The 16,017-nt window shown below is 37.8% G+C and overlaps 2 pseudogenes; one reads left to right on the top strand and one right to left on the bottom strand.

Moving 5' to 3' along the window:
- The first annotated feature begins 406 nt into the window (after nucleotides 1-406).
- On the top strand, nucleotides 407-1,003 carry LOC110286174 (annotated as a pseudogene).
- Nucleotides 1,004-6,299: 5,296 nt separating this feature from the next.
- Nucleotides 6,300-6,545, bottom strand: LOC110287550 (annotated as a pseudogene).
- Nucleotides 6,546-16,017: the final 9,472 nt, after the last annotated feature.

Here is a 16,017-nt window from a genome sequence, read left to right as displayed (position 1 = left end):
ATAACAGAAAAAAACAAAAAACAAACAAACAAACAAACAAACAAATACAATACAAGGGTGGAAACCATGCCCTTGAAATAGCAAGAAAGTAATCCTTCAACAAACCTAAAAGAAGACAGCCACAAGAACAGAATGCCAACTCTAACAACAAAAATAATAGGAAGCAACAATTACTTGTCCTTAATACCTCTTAATATCAATGGACTCAATTCCCCAATAAAAAGACATAGACTAACAGACTGGCTACCCAAACAGGACCCAACATTTTGCTGCTTACAGGAAACCCATCTCAGGGAAATAGACAGACACTACCTCATANTGAAAGGCTGGAAAACAATTTTCCAAGCAAATGGTCTGAAGAAACAAGCTGGAGTAACCATTCTAATATCGAATAAAATATTTGCTTTTTCTGCGGTCTGTCCCTGGGCCTCAAGGTCTGCTCCAGTTCAACCTGCAGGGTGTGCTTAAGGATTGGAACAGCAACCGACTGAATAATTTGGACTTACACTTACAGATTCTGGTCAAAGAGGACAGATACTCCGGGGTAACTGTCCAGCCTGAGAACCCCTGTGTCCAGCTGATCTGCTCTCTCCATGCCTCCCTGCTGGTGGTAACCCTCAACCCTAAACACTGTCATCCTTCTTCCAGAAAATGGAGGGCGGCCATCCCTGTCCCCAAGGGTTTCTGTAGGGACTTCTGCCACCGTCATCAGCTGTTCATCAACTTCTAGGACCTGAGTTGGCACAAGTGGATCATTGCCCCTAAGGGGTTCATGGCAAATTACTGTCATGGAGAGTGCCCCTTCTCAATGACCACATATTTAAATAGTTCCAATTATGCTTTCATGCAGGCTCTGGTGCATATGGCTGACCCCAAGGTCCCCAAGGCTGTCTGTGTCCCCACCAAGCTCTCGCCCATCTCCATGCTCTATAAAGATAGTGATAAGAACGTCATTCTCCGACATTATGAAGACATGGTAGTCGATGAGTGTGGGTGTGGGTAGTCTCAGGACTAGGCGCTAGGAGTGTGCTTAGGGTAAATCCTTTAATAAAACTGCCATCCCACCTTTAAAAAAAATCAACTTCCTAACCAAAGTTATCAAAAAAACAAGGAGGGACACTTCATACGCATCAAAGGTAAAATCCTTTAAGAGGGACTCAATTCTGAATATCTATGCTCCAAATGCAAGGGCAGCCACATTCATTAAAGAAACTTTAGTAAAGCTCAAAGCACACATTGCATCTCACACAATAATAGTGGGAGACTTCAACACACCACTTTCATCAATTCAGAGATCATGAAAACAGAAACTAAACAGGGACACAGTGAAGCTAACAGAAGTTATGAAACAAATGGATTTAACAGATATCTATAGAACATTTTATCCTAAAACAAAAGGATATACCTTCTTCTCAGCACCTCATGGTACCTTCTCCAAAATTGACCATATAATTGGTCACAAAACAGGCCTCAACAGATATAAAAATATTGAAATTGTCCCATGCATCCTATCAGATCACCATGGAATAAGGCTGATCTTCAATAACAACATAAATAATCGAAAGCTAACATTCACATGGAAACTATGAAATCCTCTCCACTGAAAATAAATATAGAAAAAAGACACCAATTTACTGGAGTTTTATGGCACATGTGTATAATCCCAGCACTTGGGAATCAAGACCCTATAAAATAGGAAGAGTCTAGAAGGAGGGAGGATGGAAGGAAAGAACAATAAAAAATATGGTACGTTTTTGAAAAGAAGTATCATTTCTTGACAAAGATAGAGGTTTAACATGACAAAACACAGAAAAAAGCATCAAGTGTGTTGATACAAATGAGTTTTACAAAATATAGAGTGAAGTGTTAACTATCTAAAATATCAGGAGAGTTAATGTGCATCAGCAAGACCCAATATAATAATGGGAAAAGTGATAATATTAACAAGGAATGTTGGAAATTTGGAAAAATTTGCATAATAAATGGAGAGACAGTTTTGTGAGTTAGGGATAATAGAAGTCGTGACTGGAATGATATGGATGTGTTCTCAGAATTTCAAATTATCAATTGCCCAGGTTCTAGCTATGTTATAAGGATCTCTACCATCTATAAATAGGATTCCCATGTCTCACCTATGTGCTGGTATTTGGTTTTTTGTTTGGTTTTTGTTTTTAATAATTCAACAATTTCACAACTAGTTATGCCCCTTCAATTTCAGTGTTTTGGCAAGACAGTGTAATAGAGAGATGGGAGAAAGGCATGCTAATTTGCAAAAGTAAGTCAGTCCCCTAATGATAATGATAATGCTTGAAGAACATTTACTGTAGGGCACAAGGGATGTAACTGGCAAGTTTAATATGGCCCCAATCAAAATGTCAATGGAATCTTGTTTGCAGAACTTGACATATCAATACTGTTATTTACCTATTCAAATAATGGGGGAAGAATGCCTATTTTTTAAAAGAATAGTTTTCATGATCATTTTATTCTATTGGATAGATTCACAATAATTATTAGACAGTTCAAAACAATTTTATAGCTGCTTTCAGTTTAATGTCACACACACCCAAAAATGTAAATTTAAAATTTAAGTTGTGTCTAAACAGAGACCGAGAATGATGTCACAAGTATTGTGATACCTAGAGTTAACAGAAAAGACAAGCATTTAAGTCATCCAATATTGGCTGAAAGAATCTAAGGGCTACACCCTATGTTAAATATTAAATCCCCTTTAGTTCTCATAAGCTTTTAGTATTAATACCAATTATAGGAAAGTTAACTAAAGACCAAGGTGGAATTTAGACTTGTATGCAGGTTTTTCAGGATAACTGACCAATGTGTTCATACTATTCCCATGTCCTGTCTAATGAATCATTTCTTTGAATACTACCATTTGTTAAAAGAATTTTTTAGTGATGTACAGTTTATAACTTGGACAATGTCTCCCCTATTTAGAAATGCCATGTTCATTGGAAAATATGTCACTTTTCTCTCTTCTGCATGATGTAACAATTAATCTTGAAGTTGATTCTAACATGTATCAACATTCCAATCACATTCCTACCAATTAATACTATGCAATCTTGAATAAGTATTTAGACATTTGGAACTTCAATTTCCTAACCACGTATTAAAGGCTGTGACGAAAAGTAGATTCTCTTTTGTCTTGCTTTTATCCAATCATCTTGCTAAAAAACTATACCATACAAGATAGATTTGATGATGTTTCGATTGGCTTTGTTACATGTTAAATGTTAAGTGTTTGTAGTGCCCAGAATAATTTACTTAAATAATCTGATAATAGAGTTGATTCGTTTTCCATTACCTATTGTAGTGCCTCATATATGTTATATGTAGCAGCGTGTATAATTCCCAAGGAAACAGTCATCTTGTTTCCCAGTGATTCACACCTGGAAAATCCAGGCATGCGGCAGGGCTAGGCATGCCCAGAAAGACCAAATCAGTCTCACTGAAATCTCAAATAAGGTGTGTCAAAATGAACAGGCCAACCTGTCAATAATCCTGATTTGTTTTTGTGTCAAGGAAACGACAACTTAGAAAGCAAGAGCCACAGTATTGGGGCCATTTCTGAAAGGGAGATATTTTGCTCAGTATTGATTGAAGCTGCCTGCAATCACTTGTTTTTAGGCTGTCTCATAGTGGGGCCCCAAACCTAAGAGTACAGGTCTCTGAAATAGGTGATACCTGAGAAAAGAAGGTACTTTTAATTAGACTCTTAAGTATATGCAATTGGGCATAGCTTTTTCTTCTGAGTTTCCTTATCAAAAAGCAATAGAAAATTATGTCTCTAGAGACCAGCTGATTTTAAGAAGTACAGATGAAAGAACCATGAGAAGTAGCTTTCTGGCTATAAATGAAAGCATGCTTTAAGGTTGGAGCCAATGAACTCAGAATTGTAAAGTGACTTTCATACTCACTGGCTCTGTGATATTGGACTTAGAACAAGTTCTGACACATGATATTCACTCAATAAATATTTTCTGACTGAATACATTTAGTTCCTGCAAATAAATTGTTAAATCCTCATTGGTTTATGAATCATTCATCCCTTTCACTGTATAATTTAAAAATAAATATTGCTATGCATGAATTACAAATAAGAAAAACATGCAATGTGAACATAATATACAAATACTGTTTTAGGCAATGTGTGTAGGGTTTTATGTTGTCACTGGAGTGCATGTGTGTGTGTGTGTGTGTACACCAGGTACTAAGCAGACTTCTAATCAGCTGTGATTTACTTTTAGGGCAAGGATATCTGATTCATTCTATTTGGCAGTTAGCAGTAACTAGCATATTGCAGTTTATGTCACGATTTACTACAGTAGTCCCTTGATCTCAATCATTTGAGTGCCTCTGTTTGGAATTGTGTTTTAACTATGTATCACTGATACATGTTATTTACATAATGTATTGCTGTTCTCTGAGAAAAGATATTGTGATGAGCTATAACGTATCTGTAACAACTGAGGACACAAGATGTTTTTGAATTAGTTAAAATAATTAGATTCAATACAAATAATAGTAAATTAGTGATATGCAGTACACATGCATATCACATACATATTTTCTCTTTGAACACTTAATATTTTAAAAAATGTGTTTCTCTACGCAAGGAAGAAATTAAGATCAAGAGAAGTTAGGTAACATCCCAGTGTCACAGAGGTAGAGTATTGAGATCTTAAAAAATTCAAGATTCCCCTTTATATATCAAAAACCATATGAAATAATGGTAGAGAAAGTTCACAGCCTTACTAATCTCAACTGACTATCCCTGGTTCACTCTCTTTTTACACTGACTCAGCTCTCCTTGGCCCTCAGTCCTCTTCTCGACATTTTCGGCAGACTCTTGTTTTAGAAGCCATTACTGGACCATCCTGTAGACATCCGTTCATACACATATAGCACCATGGTCTACTAGGATGGCTTAAAACTCAATAAAAACATGTGACATAATAAACAGCATACTACTGAGTGACATATAGGTCAACAAAGAATTAAAAAGGAAAAATTTAAATTCCTGGAATTAAATGTAAAAGTAAACATCAAAAATATCAGAGGAACAAAGACATTGATAAAACAAGGACGAGCCAAATCCAGAAGTAGTAAATGGAGAGAAATAATTAAAACTGGTGTCCTACTCTGCTTTCTATTACTATGACAAACACTATGAACAAAGGAACATGAGGAGAAAAGGGTTTATTTGGCTTACATGTCCTTATCAAGTTGCTCATGGAGAACTATTAGGACAGGAAGTAGGTAAGTATTCCTATACAGGACCTGGAGGTAGAGAATGAAGCAGAAACCATTAAGAAACATGGATTACTGACTAGCTCTCCATGCCTAATTCAAATTGCTTTTTTATACAATTCAGGGCCATCTCACCAAGGGTGGCAACAACCACAATGATCTATATTCTCCCATACCAATCATCTCTCTATAGGCTGCTCTGATGGATTTATTTTCTGAACTGAGATTCCCTCTTCCTAGATGAACCTAGCTTCTGTCAAGTTGACAAAAAACTAACCAGCATAATCAGGATAGAAATCAAGGAAAACACACACACACACACACACACACAAATAATTAAGCCAAGAGTTGGCTCTTTGAAAAGATCAACACGATTGATAAACTTGATTGATTAACCAAACTAACCAAAAGAAAAAAAAAAACTGGTTCAACGTTATTGTAGTCATTACTGGGGCATTCCCAAACAAGACTGCAGTGCACATGGGCTGGTAAATAGCACAAAGATGAACCACTCCAGAGTCAGTTTCAGGGAACAGGATTTGCTTTACTGTATATGAGCAACTATGGATATAATAGAAGTCTATCAACTGTAATTGGTTAGCACATTAGACAGTGAGCACCAATACTACCAGTGTCTCTATGATGAGCCACATAAACATGGAGAGCACAGACTCACTAGCAGGCCAGCTACTGGCTACTCACACTACTTTAAATTTAGTGTCTGACTTCTGGCTGACTTGTGCACTCTGTAGGCAGGAACAGGCAGATCTCTGTGTGTTTGAGGCCAGCCTAGTCTACAAAGTGAGTTCTAGGACAAGGTCTGTTACACTAAGAGACACTTTCTCACTTCCACCCCCAAAGTTTAAATTTTTTCAAGTTTCAGAGATTTATTCATCAATGTAATAAACTCCAAAAAAGTCAACATGATTTCATGCATTTAGAGACATATTTCCTGCTTAAGTGGAAAATTGTACGGATGGCTTCTGGAAGACCTTCATTATCAGCAGCTTTACAGTGAACTTCATAGTTTAGAAGTCTGGGCCTTTTTTCTTCAGTTTACTGTAGTCTACGAGTGAGTAGACCTTCTATTGTTCATTGGGACCCAGTTTGTTCCAAGGCTCTGGGTTGTTCTTCCTGACCCAGCTGACATCTGGATTGAACAATGCCAAGCACATCACACACAGTGCTGCTCCAGTACCTCCAGCTCCAATAAATACGAAGAGAGGAATCAAGCTGGCATGCTTCTTGGCTTGCCCAAGGATCTGGCAGAACATGTTTGCAGAACAGGCCTACCTACACACAGAGAGATTAGGACACACACTAAGCCACTTCTGCAACCAGGCTGAGCGGAAGTCCAAAGTCACTCAGGACCTGAAGGACCCCCAAAGTATAATTATAGTTACTATACTCTGGTAACATTAATCCTCTCAAGAGCTTGACAAGTAAAAACCCCAGTTTCAGGTGTAAGAAACTATCCATCAGTTTTTAGTTGAAGGTGTCCTAGAGACTCCAAAAACAATATAGGTTATTGCCACTGCTCTTGATTCCCTATTTGATCTTGAAAAGATCCTATTGCTGAAGACACTTTATGCACAGTACATGGAGAAATAAAATTGGCACTAACCAAGAAGCTTCCTTCCTCCTGGATAACTTTCATAGTACTGGAAGTTGTATGTAACCTAGAAAGGAAATCATCAACAATCTCATCAAGCTGTTATACCTATGAGCTATATAAAATGACAAGTTAGGCCCATGGGTGCAACAGTAACATGAATGTTATGGAGATAACCAGCCACTATTTGATTGGATTTAAGGCCCACAACATAGGAGGAGACACCTTCCTGTCACTATAGATCTGGCCAAGAACCTATGATTGGGTGTTCCCAGACTCCAATAATAAGCCAACTTTTATTCTATTAAATGGGAATGTTATTAAACTAACCTCTAAATTTATGTCTCTTTCCCCATAGTTTACCATAACTCACAGATCTCATAAGAGAAGTTTCTTTACACTATGTACTGTGGTTAGCATAGAAACTCAAAACAAATCAAAGTACAAAGAATTAATGTCTATGGAAAGCTTAGCTGACAAATAGGGTGTCTACACTAACTCCAAGGCTCAGACCATCAAGAAAGATTGGGCAGAAAAATTGTAAGATCAAGAGGTCAGAGAAGACTGGAACAAAACTGTGTCTTCTGGCCATGACAGGATCACTGAAGTCAAATTCATGAAATTGTGGTCACATACATAAGGCCTACAGGATCAAGTAGGACAGTATTCTAGAATGGATGGGGAGAAGCTCACAAGCCCCCAACTATGGACAGGTAATGGTTTCGTTAGAAGATGCAGTTTTCATTAATGGTATTGTCCCTGGTATGTGGTCCATGCTCCAGTGCATGGCCTATACCCATGAGTATATCTAAGAACAACAAAAATTGACCCCATAGTTTATTTTTTAAAAAGATCGGTGTTAAGGTGAAGGGTAGGTCTGGAAGGGGTTAAGTAGAGGAATGAAATTCTCAATGAATTAATAAAAATATACTTAAAAAGGAAAAATACAACAGACATTGATTGAGAACACAAAGACTCTGACCTACCAAAATTAAACAAATAATTAAGCAGATAATTTAATTTAATAATTTAAATAGACACAAAACAATAAAATCAAATCAGTAAAACAAAACAAAACAACAACAACAACAACAACAACAAAAAACAAACATTCTCCCAAATGAAAAAAGTTCAGATCCAGATGCCATGTCTACCAAATTTTACCAGACCTTCAAAAATTAGTTAGGATAAATACTTCTTACTTCTCAAATTATTTTAAAAAATAGAGAAGGCTGGAAAGGTTCTATACCAGTATAATCCTGAAACTAAAACCAGATAAATTTACAACCACAAAAATAAAATTCTAGATCAATCTCTTTGATATACGTATGCACAGAAATTCTCGATAAAACACTTTCAAAACCAAGTTCAAGAACGGATCAAAAATATCTTTCAGCATGAGCAAGTTGGATTTATTCTAAACTAGAGGGCTGGTTCAACATAATTAGTATAAATCATAGCCCAAATTGACTCAAGGACAGAAAGACTTGATTATGTCATAGATGCACAAAAGTATATTGAATGAAGTTCAACACTCCTTCATGATAAAAGTCCTGGAAAGACCAGGTAGTAGTGGCACAGTTTTTTAATCCCAGAACTTGAGTGGTAGAAGCAGGCAGATGGTTGTCTGAGTTTGAAGCCAGCCTGGTCTACATAGTGAGTTTCAGAACAACCAGGACTACACATAGAAACTCTGTCTCAAAAAAAAAAAAAAAATCAAAACCAAAACCAAAACATGTGCTAGAGAGAATAAGACTTAAGACAACATATCTCAACATTAACGTTTGAATATGATAAGCCTATAGCTAAAATCATGTTACATGACAAAAGCTTTTGAAAAGTGGTTGCACTAAAATCAGGTAGCAGAAAAATGTTTCCATTGACTCCTCTACCTTTCCATATAGTGAGAGAAATCTCAGCAAGAGCACAGTAAAACAAGAGAAGGAATTAAAGGGAAAGTAAAAAGTCAAAGTGCAGAAATGCAGATGGTATGATTTTAAACATAAAATACCATAAAGGCAAAAAAAAAACAAAGCAAAGCAAACAAACAAACAAAAGCCCAAGTCATAAAACAAAACTCTAAAGAACTGATAAACACTTTCAGCAATGTGGCAGGAAACTACATCAATATACATTAATCCGAAGTGCTTTTCTATACCAGTGACAGACATACTGAGAAAGAAAAGGGGTGGGGGGGGTCTGTTCAAAATAGCCTCAATGCATATACCTTACATTAAGCCTGACCAAGGAAGGTAAAGAAATTCTAAAACACGGAAGAGAATGCAGACACTAGAAAATAGAAAAAACAAAAAAACAACAACAAAAACAAAAAACAAAAAAAACCCAAAAAACAACCCAGGGCTCATGGATTGGTAAGATGGATATTGTAAAAATTGCCAGTCTACCAGAAGCAATCCACATAGTTTATAGAGTACCAATAAAAAGTATAGTGGCAGTCTCCACGGGCATAGAAAAAATAGAAATAAACCCAAAAATGTTTATATAGAAACTAATATGTTTTGAATTGTAGTGACATGGCGGGAGGAAGTGCCTCAGGGGCCCCATGTTGAGGCACCTCCTTCCCTCAGGTACCAGTCATAGGACAAGTCTAGTATAAAATGAAGTTTATCTGAGGCATGGGAATGGGGGCAGGGGTGTGAAAATAGAGTGGACTCAGAGAAAGTAAGGGGACAGAAGATAGAAAGTGAGAGGAGAGAGAAAAAAGGGAAGAGGCCAGCTGGGAGTACACACACACACACACACACACACACACACACACACAGGGAGAGAGAGAGAGAGCGAGAGAGAGCGAGAGAGAGAGAGAGAGAGAGAATCCTTTTGTAGATAGCTAGGCTCCTACCTGGCTGTTGCTAGGTAGCTGTTGAACAGAGCCTGGAAGAAATGTTAGCATTCCTCCATTTTCCATTTTTGTTTGATTAAAAATGAAAAACTACAAAGAGGTGATGGTGAGGCAGAAATAAGGGTCATCGTGATCTTTAGCTGCATTGTCTTTGCGGAACCTATGAAAATTGGGATGGTCAAGTCCTGTCTCTCTTCCTATTCTAATTATGTTAATTTGGATATTCCCTCTTTGCCTTCTAGTTAATTTGGATAAAGATTTGTCTCTCTTGTTGATTTTATCAAAAAAGCAACTCTTTGTTTCACTGATTATTTGTATCAATCTCTGTTTTTTTTCCATTTTATTTATTTCATTCCTGTGTTTGATTATTTCTTGCCACCTACTCCTTTTCGGGTGTGGTTTATTCTTTTTGTTCTAGAGCTTTCAGGTGCGCTGTTAAGATGCTAGAGTGGGATCTCTTTGATCTCTTTACTTTTTTTTTTTTTTTTTAATGTAGGCACAGAGTGCTATGAACTTGCCTCTTAGAACAGCCTTCATTTTGTCCTATCTTGGGTTTGTTGTGTATCCAGTTTCATTTAATTCTAGAAAGTCTTTAAGCAGTTAGCCTACCTGCTTCACCTCTTTGGAGTGACCTTTAGGTTAACAGGGCATGCCTGCTGGATTAAGGCTGCGGTCAAATAACAAGGAGGAAGCAGGGTTAGAACGGGAATATTTATGGAATCTACAGGAGATGAGAGCAGGGGCACAATGAAAGATTGCAGCAAGTGTTCTATTGCAGATCTGTGGGCGCAGCTCATAAATTTTGTCTGGAGGAAAGGAGAGAGGTGAAGATTTGCAGCAAGTCCACCTGCTTTCCTGGCTGGAGTGACCTGTGGGTTAGCCCAGAGTTCCCTATGTTCATTTTGATCATTCTGTCTATCATAGCAATAGAAAGCAAAACAATATACCTACTCAGCTGTGAATCCTATGAACTACAGTCATAGAATGTCTGACCAGATATGCATGCTGGTGCTATAGTGATATGGGGATAAACCAAGCACTTTATGATTTAATATCAGGTCAACTTTTCAGGAGGGAATCATGGCTGGTACCATAAACCTCTAGGAAAAGCCAATAGCTAGTAAAGTCATAGGTCCTAGAAGAGAAACTACTACTGTTGCTTTGCTAAATGAATATGTTTATTAAACTGCTTTTGAAGTACATATCTAGTGCAGCTTTTGACCCCCTTCAGAGAAGCTTCTTTTTGCTATGGGTTGTGATTAATTCAGAGACTTACAATGTGATAGATAGCTGCTTAAAGTGCTGTGCCTAAATAACTGTGGTATATTTGGCCCTAAATGGACCTTGTATATCACACCTTTCCCTCCCCCTCTCCTGGAGTCAGAGAACATCATTGGAAGAGGGGGCTAATAGAATGTAGGATCAAGAGATTAGGAGAGGTGCTGTGAAACTGTTCCTGGACATGACGCAGACTTTCATGTGCCCTCATGAATTCACTGCAGCTATGGTTATCTGAAAAAGACCTGCATAAGACTGGCCCTGTCACCATGTGGTCATGGGTGGGGGAGGGGTATGTGAGGTTCCTTCCCTTGGTTAAAGTCTATGGATCAAAAGAAAAAAAAAACCTTTAAAGCAGGAGGGAGATTGTTGGAAAGAAGGGTTTCAGTGGAGAGGGGATGAAGAGAGTCTTGACGTGCCGTAATGCCCGACCCTCTGTATATAGTGTTATATATAAAAATAGGGGAGTACTTCTGAGTCCTTTTCAGATGATTAAACTGTTCTTTTTTTTAAACTGGCACACACAATGTTTATTTGATTAAGTCTGCTTCATAAGTACACAATTCTTCACTAACAAACAGTATAACAATTCAAAAATAATACGGTAGATTAAACTGTTCTTATCCATACATTGCTGAGAATAATTAAGGACTAAAACCTAAGGAGAATTTTGTTCTGGTTCCTAGACCTGAAAATTCTGAAATTGGCAGCCAGTACAAGGCTTAGGGTTTAAACTGTAGTAAAGGGAATGTAACAATGGAGAGCCAGAAAAAGAGGGAATTGCTTTCCAAATTGAAGCTGATATCAGGAACTTTGCTTTAGGATTCAAAAACAAAAAACAAAAAACAAAAAACAAAAACAAAAACCAAAAACAAAACACTACCCATTTGCAGAAGTACAGTAGCTAAGCCATGAGAGTTTGACACAGGTGTAATAGAAGGCAAAATTTGTCCCGAGAAACAATGTATGTATTATAATACATTGAATATAATGTCTATAAAATTGTATATACAATGAATGTAGGGCATGTAACTGAAAGCATGGAATAGAACATCAAGAGAGAGAGAAGGTGGGTATATTGTTTACACCATTCTTAATCTTTATGGGTAAAATGTGTTTATTGTTAAGGAAAACCTTAAAAGCAAATTTGCAAAGTATATGCTTTCTTTGCCTGAAAATATAAGGAAGTTTGTTCAAACTAACTACGTCATGGTGAGATTATTTTAAACTGAAAGCATCTCAAGGGGTTTATACCACACTTTCCCACTGAAGCCTGAATCTCAACACATACCTTTTGTTTAGCTGATAGAGCTGTAAATTAGTTCTCAGGTTCTGGCCATTTGGATATTTGAACCCAATTTGACAAGGGAAATGATTTTGTCCCTCAAACACATGCCCTACTCTTGTCAACATCTGTTTAGAATAGTAGACCACTTAATTTTTATATAAGGTCATTTGTGCCACAATGAAAGTTTTTATGGGAACACTCATGAATAAATGATCAATGAAGATTCATTTACTACTGTTGCAAAGAGCTGTGTCATTCCCTGGAAATAGAAACCATGGGATTAACCATATAGAAAGCATGGAATTAACATAGTGTGTACCCAAGGTCCTCATACCCAGTCTAGGGCACAGTCTCCAAACCTAGTGAACATAAGAGAAACATGGGGAGGGATAAGCCTTTAAAGAACCTGCTGGTCAAACTCAAGAGTGGAGTTTCTTAAGATCATTTTCAGAACTATCAAGGTTCTCCTAGGCAGACCCAGGTTCTCTGATAGAGACAACTTGGGTCAGAAACATATTTCAGAACAACAAGGGCAACTTTCAGATCTTGTGGGATCACACTAGGACTAAGAACAAGTCATATATCCTTGAATTTCAGTTCTATAAAATATGGATGCTTTTCTCTATGGCCAAGGACCATGTGAAAGAATGGAAATGATCAGATAACTGTTTTTCACTGTCCATTAAACTTATAATGTTATCAGGTCCAGTTCTGGAATTTTGTCTTGCTTATTGGTGTGATAATTGAACATAGGGCTGGAGTTTCTGGTTTCTTTGGAGACACAGTTGTGTCTTGTGATGTTTTTCTGGAAGCTGTCTTCTGAGAGGATGTTTTGCTGAGGCAGACACTTGAGAGGAACTGTCATGTTTGGAAAGAGTATAAATATAACCCAATAGGCAGTGAAAGAAGCTCTTGCATTTGCTTGCTTTACAATGCTTTGCTGGTTTTCACTGATCTTCACTTGCTGTAAGTTTGTACGGAGAAAAATGCCAAAGTACTTCCTGTGGTATTCTGGCTGCTTTGTGTTTGGTGTTTGCTGATTGGACTGGACTGCCACTAATGATTCATGGTTGATGTTTTGAACTGGACTGCTGATATATTGACAACAAAGATTGGAATTGCCACCAAAGAACTACTTCTAAACAGATCCACATTCCCTTATCCAATAACCTTTCTTTTCCTCTACCTTTGGTTGGTGTAGAGCAATTGAGGAAAGTCACCCAGTGTTGAGATCTCTCGCCTCTACATGCATGCATGCATACACACATGAACATGTACATACACCACATAAACAGACACACAGGCACACACACAGACATACACTGCAACACAACACACATATATACACACTACAACATAACACACACTATACACAAAACCAAACAGAGGACGACTAATCATAGGAATCTGATAGATAGCTAGATGGATATTTATATAAATTAGATTAGATTAGATTCAGATCATAGTGTGAAACCGGCAATTTGGAAACAGGTTGGAGAATTGCTTGAACTCAAAAATTTTAAGCCAACCTCCATAATAAAGTAAATACTTACATAAATGCCCAGTCAATTTGGGCTGTGTTGGACCTCTATGGTAGTGTGTGCTTAATGTATATAAGGTTCTAATTCTATCCTTAACACAAACAATTGTAAAACCAAGAAAGGCAGCAAGTAGAGGCATACCACTATAACATGGTACTATAGCCTAAATGTGCCTTCTCTTCCAAATACACTGGAATCTTACCTTCCCTCTTTTTTCTTTCTTTTTCTCTGATGCTAGGACTTGAACCCAGGGCCTTATGCATGCTGTGCAAATACTATGCACGTAAGCTGTATCCCCAGCCTTGAAACCTTAACTTCAAGCGTTAGACATATTATTAGGAGTTGGAAACTTAGGAAAGTGATTAGATCAAAAGGGGAGATTCCCCCCGCAAAAAAAAAAGGTTCACCCCTTACAATCTATGAGGACTCAGTTGGAAGGCACTGTGAACAAGAACATGAATCCTGAACACATACACAATTTGTTGCTAGAATAATAGACTTAGCCTCCAAGCTGTAATGTATAAATGTTTGATTCTTTGCAAGCTACCCAGTTAAAAGTGTTTTGTTACATAACCTTAACTGTATACTTCGACCCGGGGCAAGTCATTAGCTGCTGAGCATCATAATGTTCTCAGTGTAAACTAGGAATGAGAGTGATTACTGAAGAAATGCCCCCAAAAATTTGCAGAGAGTATAACAGTATAACATGTGACATGGAAAACCATGTCAAGTGCTAAGGGGCACACCTTAACTGTTTGTTATCTGACTTTTATGAATCATAGCTCCTATTAAACAGACACCCTAAAAAGCTACACTTCAGGTTTGGTAGGATAGTAGCAGATTTGGTGGCATACTTAAGCACAAAGGCTGGTACATTAGGTATAGACACAGTTTATGCTACCTATAGGCTGGTATAATTCCATATTGTGAAGCTTTCCCCTAAATCCCTGGAGGGTGGGCCTGTGTTTTATCATCTCCACACCACCAAAAGATACCAAACAAGACAAAGAAATGTTGATTCACTAATGGGTTATGATGAACTACAAGGTTGAGGGGCCAGGCCCCACTCTTCCCAAATAAAGATACACATATGACCAAAGGTTGCCAAGCAACTCCAGAAATGACATGGGTTCTTTAAAGTTGAAAATGAATGAACTCAAAAAGTAAAGGCTCACACATATGTATTTTGCCCACAGAAGATCTGCATTGCATTTTCTTTTGTAAAATCTGAAATTTTCTGTCCAGCCTGTCCTAGGGAGGTGCTTTATTAGTAAGCACCAAGGTAGAGTTGTTATGACCAAAGGATCTTATTTTGGCATTATTCTTTTGTCATTTGTTTGGGAAGAAATTTTCTTCTTTTTCCTTTCATTTTCTAAGGTTATACATTTCAGGGCTAATTTTTGAGCAAATAGCTGTGTTCTGAATTTTCACAAATTGCCCAAATGTTCTCTAGAGCAGGACACCAAATGAATATTTACTTCCTGAGCTTCCTTTGATAGCCTTGCTTTTATCTGATAGCCTTCAACACCAGCGTCATCACACACAATTGGGCACATTTATACACGTCTGTAATCTCAGTTATGTGGGAAGAACTGTTCTTGATGTATTTGATTTACATTCATGTGTCTCTTTCTTGAGATCATCAAGGATCATAGAAGAAAGATTTTCAATCGCATGTAGATACTTTGTGCATCTGTGGGATAAGCTGTGTATGCTTACTGCTTTGACAAGCATTAGCACTGAGAAGGGTTTCTGGTGGCATAATCATGATTTCGTACTTTGTGTCCATGGATAAGATCCTGGAGCCAAATAGGCATCTTTATTAGAGGGAGCAGACACAGTTCCTGCTCATCCCTGTATAGCAGGCTGCTTGTCTCTTCCTGCCCAGAGAATTACTCAGATAAGATAAGCACATCTTCCCATAGGAAAGGGGGGCCACCCCAACCTCCAAGTGTTATAAGCCTGCCTCCAACTGCCCTGTTTTTCCACTGTGTTTCTAAGTGCAGCCCCGTGTGTTCCTGCTGGAGTGTCATACTCTAGATTGTGACTAATAAGCTATTATGAATCACACTTGTCTAGTATTGAGGGCCATGTACTTGGGCATCACTCTAATTCAACAGTAGGAAGATCTCCCCTCTCCCTCTCCCTCTCCCTCTCCCCCTCCCCC

Source organism: Mus caroli, chromosome X, assembly GCF_900094665.2.
Source record: "Mus caroli chromosome X, CAROLI_EIJ_v1.1, whole genome shotgun sequence".
Taxonomy (NCBI): Eukaryota; Metazoa; Chordata; class Mammalia; order Rodentia; family Muridae; genus Mus; species Mus caroli.
Note: the sequence above shows the minus strand (reverse complement) of the source record. Positions and strands in the feature narration are given on the sequence as shown.